At 31.3% G+C, this 12,199-nt stretch overlaps 1 protein-coding gene across 2 annotated transcripts in view; it reads right to left on the bottom strand.

Annotated features, from left to right (window-relative positions):
* Positions 1 to 12,199, bottom strand: part of LOC145255739 (pleckstrin homology domain-containing family G member 1-like) — a 521,632-nt gene that overhangs the window by 315,232 nt on the left and 194,201 nt on the right. Inside the window, exon 1 of one of the 2 annotated variants that reach the window (XM_080114374.1) lies at positions 8,327 to 8,436. The exons of the other annotated variant lie outside the window; for it this stretch is intronic. The gene's annotated coding sequence lies outside the window, so the exon portion shown is untranslated. Of the gene's footprint in view, positions 1 to 8,326; positions 8,437 to 12,199 lie in introns of those variants that run through there. 2 annotated transcript variants of the gene reach the window in all.

Below are 12,199 nucleotides of genomic sequence, written 5' to 3'. Positions count from 1 at the left end.
GAATGATATTTCACATTTTAGTCCCTGTAACACAGAAAGAAAAAAAAAGCAAGATAGAAAAGCAAGTCAGTAACACACAACAACAGTTTCCAAGGATTCTCATACAATCGTCTCCAGAGATTCTTATACAACGGCCTCGGCAGCTTGATTCTACATGACATGTGCAGATGCTTTAACAGTAAGCCATTTTCTTGACTTCCACAATTTTCCCTACACTCTTCTCTAATCACAGGATCAAACAGGGCAGAACGGTGGCGATTGTCTTCACCAGGCACTTCTTTGAAGAGAAAAGACACAGGCTTCACTCTCACAGGTGCTTTTGTCTGAGGGTCGAAAGTTACTGCATCTGCAGGAGGCTATAATATCCAAATCACTGTCTGATGAAACTAGTGTAAACCAGAGTGATGGCTCACTCATCTCAGAATCTGATTCGCTTTCGTCATCCAATGTTGGTTGCGATTGCGTCACTGGCCATAAGTGTTTAACATGACAGAGCACACTATCAATCTGCACTGATTATGGGTTGGTTATCTCAGTGATGCGCCCTGTGCCATATTTTGTTGGGCACATGCCATGTGGATTTTTGACCTAAACAACATCTCTCTTCTTAAACTTCTCTCTGGCCACTTCCAGTTCGGCCAGCAGGTTGCAATGCATCGGCCGGCACTATGGAAGGTGAAACGTCATCATTTGGGGTGGTTGCACTAGTAGACCAGTTCAGACACTGTACAGTCCCTTCCTGGCTGTAATGGTTCTGTGGTTTCATTCGATGATCGTGTTCCCACTCAGCAAGTAGGCACATCAAAACCACAGATGCACATCCCAACTATCCACAAATTTATTGAACTCTTCACAAATAAACACACTGCTATTGTTGGTTCGTATCTCCATTAGTGGGCTTCAACTCAAGAAAGACATTGTCAGATGATGGCGGTCACATCTTGCCAATGCAGCAGCTGCCATACTACACACCTAGATGGATCACAATCGATACACATAAAAATTTTTTCGCTGTTGTGGTATGTCATATTCATCGCCAGTTGCCTTTTTTGTTCAGCTTCCCTCTTGTCCAATGAACAAGTGCTGGAGCAATCGACTGGTAGATTTTGCAAACTTTTAAATGAGTGGATTTCAAAGTTGAAAATGTCCACATATATATATATATATATATATATATACACACACATACATATACACGTTAATGACATTATTAGTGCTAAAGAATAAAATTGTAAAACAATTCTAAATGGAAACAAAAACCTATGAAGAAAAAATAATATATTTTTTGAAAACAACATTACAAATAACGAAAATTTTACAAAAACTTTAAAAATATAAACATTTTATTCAGATTTATTATTAAAATAATTTAGGTTTATTATTAAAATAATTTAGGTTTATTAAAATAATTTAGGTTTATTATTAAAATAATTTAGGTTTATTATTAAAATAATTTAGGTTTATTATTAAAATAATTTAGGTTTATTATTAAAATAATTTAGGTTTATTATTAAAATAATTTAGATTGAATTAATGTTCAAATTTCTTTGTTCAAAAATACAATTCACAAGCTTACTAAATCATAGTTTTAAAAAATAGCAAAAAACAAAAAGGAAGGCTTAACTAAATTTATGAATTACATGCTGAAACAAATACTGCCACAAATATTAATTTTGTGAAAAAATCTTGAAAATAAAAAGGGGAGACAAGATTTGTATAGCAATGAACTTTTTTCATTGTTAAAGAGAAAATTGTTAAAGATGATCAATTTTCAACTGATGAATGTTTAGTCTTTGTGATATTCTTGATGGAAAAGACTAATGCGGCATCCATATTGATTCTTTTATTGTTGTAGTCAAATCCGAGTGAATTATTTCATTTTTGGAATCAGAGATGAATAATTTGTATATTTATTGCACACTTTTATCCTCATCTTTTTAGTTTTTGTTTCACAGCGTTTCAGCCAAATATTCCTCTGGCCTTCGTCAGGTGGTTAACCACAACAGTCCGCAAATGAATAAATATACAAATTACTTATCTTCAATTCCAATAATAAAATAATATACCGTTTGCACAGACCCGTCGATGGAAAACCAGATAAGAACGAAAAACTTGGATTTATAAGACAAAAACATCCAACCGTGATGGTGCAGTGGATAGAGGCATTGAATCTACGGTGCCAGGTGAGCTTTGTCTGAAGATAGCGGTTTCAATCCTACCTAAAGCTGGCCAAGATGTGATGACAGCAACTATGGAAGGTAGTAATTACTAAGGATACAGTTAAGAGGCTCAGCATTTCTATCCTGTTGCGGTTAATCACCTGACAAAGGCCAGAGGAATAGTTTACCGAAACGTTGTGAAAACAACTAGAAGATGAGGATAACAGTCCACATATAAATAAATAAATATATAAATAAATAAATAAACGAACACATATATAAATAAATAAAACAAATAAATAAATAAATATATAAATAAATATATAAATAAATAAATATATAAATAAATAAATATATAAATAAATAAATATATAAATAAATAAATATATAAATAAATAAATATATAAATAAATAAATATATAAAATAAATAAATATATAAAATAAATAAATATATAAAATAAATAAATATATAAAATAAATAAAAAATATATAAATAAATATATATATATAAATAAATATATATATATAAATAAATAAACAAACAAATATATAAATAAATATATAAACAAACAAATATATAAATAAAGAAACAAACATATAAATAAATAAATAAAAACAAATATATAAATAAATAAATATATAGATATATAAATAAATAAATCTGAGAATTAGAAATACTTCCTACTCTTAGATTTAGAACTTCAATGAATTGTGCATACAAATTATAAGCTGTATGCATTCAGCTGTCTCTGTATGATATTGCTATTGTAAATTTTGGAAGAAATATGATGCATATTAAAAAAAATTGATGGATAAAGAAAAAAATTAATATAACTAATTTAATTATTAGAGATGTGCTTGAAAGAGAAAGTGAAATTGGTAATTCTGAACACAACATTAACAAACTTCCTTATTTTATTAAATATTGGAATTTAAAATTCAACATCAAAGTCTATGCCAATGGTATTTGCAAAAAAAAAAAAAATGTTGATATAAAAATATTGAATGAAGCGGATTTAAAAGTTTCTGCCCTCATTAAATAAATATATTTTGCTATGTACTATGTGTGTGAATTACTAACTTTGATTGAAAATATTCCATTTATGGTGTCAATTAACAACACGCACAGACAACCTGACATTGACAAAGCGATTAATGACATGAACCGACAATCCAGTTCGTTTCACAGAAACACTTCCACTTATGGATGTTGGCAACCTTCACTTGATCCCTCCTATAAGTACCCGATACCTTTCTAGGAAGAATTCTAGCTAGAAAGATATCCAAGAAACAAATGCCAACAATAATCATCTGATTCATTCAGTGTAGAGCGAACGCAGCAATGAGATATGAGGGTATTTTTAACCAACCAAGTTAAATGGCATCTCCATTAAGATATATCCTAGAGAAACACATGGAACTGCTATTTCATCACTTTTTTCAGCACATCATAGCAACCATGGTGTCAAACGTTGCAGTAAACAGACTCCTCCAATGTCATTTTTGACAAGTGACTACATTACTCATTGGGGAGTGGTTGTTTGCCTAATAACAGTTTGGACGGCTTCTTTGTTACATTTAAAATTCTTTTTCATTTGATTTCATTGGCAGCCAAACAATTTCCTACGGACCAGGAAGGAAATTGGTTAACTTCTAATCACCCACCAAGCCTTTGCAATATCAAAAAGAATAAAGGAAAAAAACTGACCTTAAAAGCTTAAAGTTATGCAATTGCATCCTTTATCATTGACAGTGAATGTGCCCTGCTACACCTTTACCTTTTTAATGACAATCCATTTCACCAACCACATCCACTCGAATCATAATCCTTTCTAATCCTCATGCGTGTTGGTACTTTAGTAAATAATCTTTATTTGATCAATTCACTCAATAATACTTAAAAAAAAAAAAAAAAAAAAAAAAACGAACAGCTTAAACTGAATCTATACATCATATGCACTTTATATGCAAACACATTTGAAATTTATCCGATTAAGCAAAGTGGAAAATATAATTTACTTTTTTTGTTGATTACTAAAATCATATTAGACAATCAGTTTATGTCATCTTGACTCGTTGAAAATTCATTTGGGATAAAAACTAAAAAGAAAAATGTAGATTATAAACTAATAAATAGGACAGGTAAAATTAATTCCCCAAGAATAGAAAAATTTGGCAGCATGTCTTGCACACATATTAATAGCAAGATATAACGCTGCTGGAATCATGATTCTAATTTTGATCAAAACTCATTACATGATTTTGATTTAAAAAATATTAAAAGGCTTAAGTGTAAGGTCTTAAGACGAAACTGAAATTTCGAGAATCTAGCTTAGTTGGTATTAAATATTGATATTAAATAACTATAGATGAAATTTAATGCAAATCTGAAATATTTGAATTTTCAAATTGGAGGTTATGTCCTCTAAAGCCTTTTAAAATACTCTGAATGTTTACAAAGATCATTACCCCATGACTTTTTTGCCAAAAAGTGAATTGAAATATGGCTCACATTTGGAGCATACACCTAGCATCTGTGCTTCAGAATTCATGCTGATTGTTTAATTATTTTAGGAATTAATCTTATACAAAAAAAATATATAAACATACATACATACTCAACTTTATATAGATAGAGATATATCTATTTCTGAACATAGACATAAAGGGGAAAGGAAAATCTTTTTAAAATTTGCACTTACAAGTCATGTGCAAAAAGCATGCACATGTGCGAAAACTTCATAATACTTGCACATATGTAAAGGTGTACTCATGAACATGTGTAGGCCCCATCGACAGAATTTCAATGAAAAGGAAAAGAGAAACTGATTGGTTGCCCCCCACCCCCACCCCAAACGTCAGACCAAAACGAGAGAAATGAGGAAGTGGACTACTTAGTCACAACTTTTATATGGGTGGCCTCGTAATTAAATGAACCAATAATTTAATGATTATCACATGATTTGAAATTCCACACATTAGGCAAAGATAACTCGAATAATAGAAATTATCCATTTCTTTTTTCACTAAATGCACAGGGTAACATGACATGATCAAGAGACAGCAAATCACCAATTGTGAACGTGTTTTTTGCTGTCTGTTCTATCTCAAATCACTTGGAAGTGTTGAAGTGTCAAGGTAACATTGATATTATTAAGTCTGGCCACAAACTGTACAAAAAAGTGTCAAGAATGACTGCACTGCTTGTGTTTGCAATGGTGTTCCTCGTATTTGTGCTGCCTGTCTTGGTTCATAAGCACAACGTTCGTTTCATGCATGGCATCCATTAATCCAATATGCGAGATGAATCCCAACAGAGGATATCACCATGAAACAAGCGAATGGCAAATTGAATTAGATTGATGTCAGTTTTGATGTCTGCAAGTTCACTTCTTTTGTGAAAAAAAGCAATGTTGAATAAGACAAAGAATAAGACAATTTCCGTGCAGGGATACAGTTCTAACCAATTAGTCTTGACAAAAATATAGATTCAATAACAAACCTAATGCTAGGTTCCATGTGGGGAATATCACACAGAGCAGTAAGCACATTTGCCTTAAATAATCTCCATCTTCTCTATATTCACAAGAAGTAATTCACCTGCTATTTGCATTGACGCTTTCTATTACTGTTGATAAAAACTGCTAAAACATTTTGCATGTGAAAGGTTTCTTCTTTCATGCCATTCTACCTTTTGCTTTCAACTTTCTCTGGCACTATTTAACAAGACACTTTGCTGTAAGGGCCTTTGTTAAAAATTATATGAAATATTTTTACAAAACTTTAAATTATGTTTTTTAAGGTGCCCATTTTTATTTGCTTTTGAGCAAGTAAAAATGTTGCTTTTAACGAACAAATTCTTTTTGTTACTGCAATTTTATTTCTTCAATTAAAATTGTATCGAAACGGTCCTAAATTAGAATTTGTTTTGTGGCGTTTACATCCATTGGCCTTTTGGTCAAGATCAAAGTGTAGTATCTGTTCTTCAGATGCTGCACTTCCATTTCTTGTTCTCTTTCGGTGAAGGAGCAGTCCTTCACGACTGAGACAATTTTTTTTATTTTTGTACCTTTTCTCCACGTTAAAAAACGACGCTGGTGTCTAACTCTGTCCCGCGGGGAGGCATTGTAAATAGGTACATCCATTATTGCTCATACACAGGCATGAAAGAAGTAAACAGTCACTTATTATCAATAATAATAGACTCTTATCAAGAAATCCTGATTAATCTAGGCGAGATAATATTGATTAATCTGATGAATTGGACAATCATTTCGTTAACAGTGAAAAATGAGAACAATAAACGATATACTGTTTGATAACAATTTTCAATAATGATCTATATCTCAATGACCTTAGCCCTTCAAGTGCTAAAATATTTTCTGTCGACTTCTATTAAGCCCATTTTTTATGAATGGCAAAACATGTTTGTCACACATAGTTAATATATATGTACACACACACACACACATATATATATATATATATATATATATATATATATGCACACTCATACACACACACTAGATCCAGTATGTACTTGTTCTTCCTTATATTTAGGTTCTACCTGGTGGGCAAAGATAAGTTTTTTATGGCAACGATTATTTCGACTACTCTGATTGTGGCTTATCAGGTCCACCACCATTAACAAGGCGAAAAATAAATATTCAGATAAACATAATATGACATCCATGAATATGAAATGGTAGTCTTGAGAAAAATGGGTAGATACTCCTGAAATTAGAAAGAGCAGCATAGACAGGCAAAAAAGTATAGATAAAAAATAAATTATACTTGACATTAGGTTTATAAAAAGCTGAACATATGGACGAATAAATATAAGTGTGGACTAGAAATATTCTAGATAAAATAAGTATGAGGCAAGGTTAGCAGTATGCTTTAGTGAATTAAATAAAGAGTTGAAATTTTAGTAAGATTACTGAATATGACAACAAGCATCTGAAGAAGGCTGGAGAGTACAGCAATTGAAACACTGCAAATAATAAAGACACAAATGAGAGCATGCAAATGAACATTCTATTTCTATTAAACAATTCTTATTGTCCCATGAAAAACAATGTAGATGTTTCGTTAGTCTCTTGTAGATGTGAGTATACAATAGCAAAAAAAGAAACTGAAATAGAAATTCCAACTGGCGGATTCATCACGGTGTGTGTGTGTGGGGGGGGACAATACAAATACAAAAACGATTCTTGTTGCAACAAAAAAAAATCAAAATCAAGAGAAAAACGTCGAGTATGCATGGGGAGGAGACAAGTCATTTTTTGAGGAAACCAGTCATCTAACTCCTATTTCTGAATCTTTTGAGGTCTTCACGGCAAAATTAACATTTTTGCTTTACAGAGAGAACTGTCATGAGAGATAAAGAATGGCAAAGTGGAAAGAAGAGAGAGAAAAGAAAGATAAAGCGAGAGAGAGGAAGAAAGAAATAAAATCCAGCAAAATGGTGACAAAAAAGATAAGCAGGCAAGGCTCTAGCGATTTTGTAGAAATCAGCATTTTCTCATTTAAAAAGAAAAGGGTTTTGACACAGCAAATTAAGCAGAAATCTGCTTTTTTATTCACAAAAAAGCTAGAACTATTTTAGAATTAACAGTTATTTTAAAAAAATACAACTTGACAAAGTGTTAGTGATTTTCACTTGTAGGTTGACCTAAAGTATGACGTATTAAAAGAATCAGATGTGCAGATCATTTTTATATGATGAAGTTGAAAATAAAATGTGCTGCCCAGCGTGAGGATTGAAATAATAACCATTATTGAACTCGCTGTTTTTAGTTGATTGGTCACTCATGTTGATTAGAATAAGTTTAGCAAATGGAGCTCTATGAAAGCTAAGAGATTTTTTTTTAATTAGATGTTTACTTTAGATGTTTCGTTGGCATTGTAGAGTGGAGATCCAACGACTGTTAATGAAGTGAAAGAGAAGAAACGAGACGATTATGATATCAAATCGAAGACTAAAAAACAAAAAGTTTCCAATTGAAAATTGATATAAATTGGCAAATCGATTAAAATTTATAATACAGTGATATTGATTATAGCATTTAGACAAGCTGTAGATAAGAGTTAAGAAAATATACTGTTGATTAAAAGGACAAGTTTTAAAGACTAAAAGCATTTAAAGATCCATCAACGAACTTACCTCGGCATCATTTTAGAGTCCAAAGGAAAGAAAACGTTGATTCGAGTTTCGCACCTTGCAGCAGCAAAGAGTTAATCCAAAATTATGACGGGGGGAGGGGTGATTAAGAAGCAGAAAGTTGAAACGTGTAAGCTCGGTTGTATGTTTAGGAATAATGTTTTCGTGAGGGCGTTTTCTGAAAAGGGATGCGGGGTGGAGATGACGAACTGAAGAAACAAGAAGACATTCACAAAAAGACGAAAAAGGATCGAGAGAATTAGGCAGAGATTTTTTTTTTGGGGGGGGGGAGTAAGATTGTAAAAGATTGGAATGAAAAGAAAACAAGCAAAGCGTAAAATCATGGAAAAAAATTTTTGGATTACATGTAAATAAACAAAAAGAGAAAAAATATAAAGTAATAGAAAGAGTAAAAACAAGTAAAAATTAAAAAAACTAGTGTCGAAATAAGTTTATTAAATATTTATAAAATGCAAAAACTTTGTAGAAAAAAAAGCAAATGTTGTCGAAAAATTTTACTAAGATAAAAAGGCAAGATCATCAAATACGTAAAAATTAAAAAAAATGAGAAAATTTATTAAATATTGAAAGGAAAAAGAGGAAAGTAAGCAAAGGTGTAAAGAAACGAGAGAAGATGCAAATGAGGAAACAAGGGAAACAGACTGACACGATCGAGACAGAGAGAGTGAGTGAGACAGATTGGCATGATATAGACAAAGAGATGGAAGGTGATAGATTGACACAAAAGAGACAGTGAGAGAAAGACGGTTATCATGAAAGCAACAGAGAGAGAAAGAGAGAGAGAGAGAGAGAGGGAGAAAGATTATCACGAAAGAGAGAGATTGATTATTATGAAAGAGTGAGAGAGAGACATTGATTATTATGAAAGAGGGAGAGAGAGCGCGCGTTATTGAAGGAGAAATAATTACGCAAAAAAAGATATAGATAGAGATAAAGGAAGAGAGAGATGCTCGAAGTATTTACACGTGACAGAAGAGTAATCAAAAAAATAAAGAGCAAGCAACAAACTATTTAAAAAAAATGTAAAGAGTGAAAGATGAGAAATAAAAATGGAGAAACTAAAAATAAAAAGGCTTTTTATTTTCTCTACGGTTTCACCAGTAAACAAGTTGTACATTATGAGACGAAATGAAGGAGCTTTTTTGTGAGGTAATGTGTCCCACCCAACTCCCTGCTGGGGGTGATCAAAACAGCAATTCATCTTCCACAACTCTTATAATCAGTGAGAGATGACAGAAACAGCTCATAGCAGCTCAAACTATCCCCCACCCTGCATACCTAGAATCAAAGAAATAACATCCTTTACTGGCGCAACTATGTATGCCTTCCCCTATCCGCTCCAATGACTTTACTAAAATGGAAGGCAGTGTCCAGTCCAAAATGGCACCACACTGCCACTATCTTTTGATAAGACATGACTGTCTGTCTGAATTTGTCCAGAGAGTTCGCTTTAACTCTAAACAAATAAAAAGGTTCCAATGTTTTAGCATCGAATGTCACGTGGGTTAGGGTGTTACTCTAGGAACACATTTATCTATAAAAAAATGAAAAAATGTCAAATACTGTTCAAGTAACAAATAAAATATCTTTTAGTTTTCTAAGTCATTCACAATGCTGTTCTCACTTTGAATGTTATTCTCACAACGTTCTTCAGAAATTCAGGAATTTGTACAGAAAATAACGAAACAATTGGATTGACCTCTTCTCATTTCATCAGTCATGATTAGATAGAACTCTTAATTCACGGGTGCAACGGATAATGTGCTTAGTAAAATTCTGTTTTGGGTGCAACCCTCTTCCTGATATTGAACAATGATCTCCCTAAAAATTTTCTAAGATCATTCAACATTTATGTAGATGACTTAATTATCTACGGCAACTATTTGAAGAGCATTAATGGCACAAATCTTTCTGACTGACTTGGTACTTTGGAGAAAAAGGTGACTGATTTCTTTTTGAATGCCTTTAAAACTATGTTTTTCTTCTTTCATCACCAACGCCCAGATCTTCACTTTGCTCCAGTTAAAATTAATCATACTCCCCTTCAGGAAGCCCCCCGTTTTGATAAGCTTTTGGGATTGACCACTGTAAATGGAAGATATACATCAACTCTCTTGCTAAGGTTACTTGAAAAATGGTCCAATTATTCCACCACTTCAGAAGGTATCCTTTACGTGTATAAGATGCCCAAAGATGAAGTATTGTTGTCACATTTGGGGAGGTACTACTCAGAGAACACTTTCCTGCCCTGACAGGGTACAAAACCGACCTTTAAATCTAATCGGGGATGCCTTCTCTTTCCTATAGACAATTTCTCACATAAGAGTCCTTTTTTTTTTTTTGCTTGGTCAATATGTCCTTATATTTTGATATGGAATCACCTAAATTTCTATTTCTTTAGTTTTGTTTGTGTCTCTATCTTTCATAATCATCAATCTCTCTCTCTCTCTCTCACTCTCTCGATCATAAGATAGTTATTTATTCTTATAACTTGGCCAGATAATTAGAACAGTAATTGATCATTGTCTTGTTTTGCCTTACATGTTGATGAGCATGTTTTGCCACAAGATTCATATTTCATAGAAATACTCAAAATGATTAGCAAAAATTGAACAAATATCTGCTGATCACACTGTAGAAAAAAGAATGGAAAAATAAAAATGAATTCTTCTCAAATTAAATTACAATTAGGTAGACTCCGTGGTAAACTGATAATACCAGTTGTATGCAAAGATCTTGGATTAATTCAGGATTAGTTCACAAAATGTTGAGTTATTCAAAATTGGGACAGATAATGTCTTTGAAAACTGCCGTAACATTTGAAGGAAACAATGTTAGCAGATTGTTCAATCTGAGTCTACTCTATAAATTTGAGATTCATTGAGAGTATCAAAACAAAAATTTAAAAAGAAATATTAATGCACTGATTTTGATTGAAGCATAAAAAATAATAACCCCAGCTGAAAGCAAGTAGAATTGAACATCTAAGATTAGGAGCAATCCGGTTGTCAGCTGTGCTTCATCTTGAGAACAGTCAAAGAAACTTGCTACAACTTAACTCCAATAGAAACTCTGATTAATTTAGCTCTATTAAACCATTTAATAGTGAAGTCTTTAATATGAAAACTTTTACTCAGAAAGCTTTTAACAATGAATCTTTTATTAATGATGAATAAATAAGCTTTAAAAAAAACTCTTTATATTGATGTTTTGAATAAAGGAAGCTTTCAATAAGGATTTTAATAATGATGCTTTTAATAATGATTTTAATGATGATTTTAATGATGATTTTAATGATGATTTTAATAATGATGATTTTAATAATGATGCTTTTAATAATGATGCTTTTAATAATGATGCTTTTAATAATGATGCTTTTAATGATGATTTTAATAATGATGATTTTAATAATGATTTTAATAATGATGATTTTAATAATGATGCTTTTAATAATGATGATTTTAATAATGATGCTTTTAATAATGATGATTTTAATAATGATGATTTTAATGATGATTTTAATGATGATGATTTTAATAATGATGATTTTAATCATGATGATTTTAATCATGATGATTTTAATGATGATTTTAATAATGATGATTTTAATAATGATTTTAATAATGATTTTAATGATGATGATTTTAATGATGATTTTAATGATGATTTTAATGATGATTTTAATGATGATGATTTTAATGATGATTTTAATGATGATTTTAATGATGATTTTAATGATGATTTCAATAATGATTTCAATTATGATGCTTTCAATTATGATGCTTTCAATTATGATACTTTTAATTATGATTTCAATTATGATGATTTCAATAATGATGATTTCAATAATGATGC

The sequence above is a fragment of the Euprymna scolopes genome, chromosome 31, assembly GCF_053919585.1.
Source record: "Euprymna scolopes isolate OS-2025 chromosome 31, ASM5391958v1, whole genome shotgun sequence".
In the NCBI taxonomy this organism is placed as follows: Eukaryota; Metazoa; Mollusca; class Cephalopoda; order Sepiida; family Sepiolidae; genus Euprymna; species Euprymna scolopes.
This window is presented reverse-complemented; position numbering and strand designations above follow the sequence as displayed.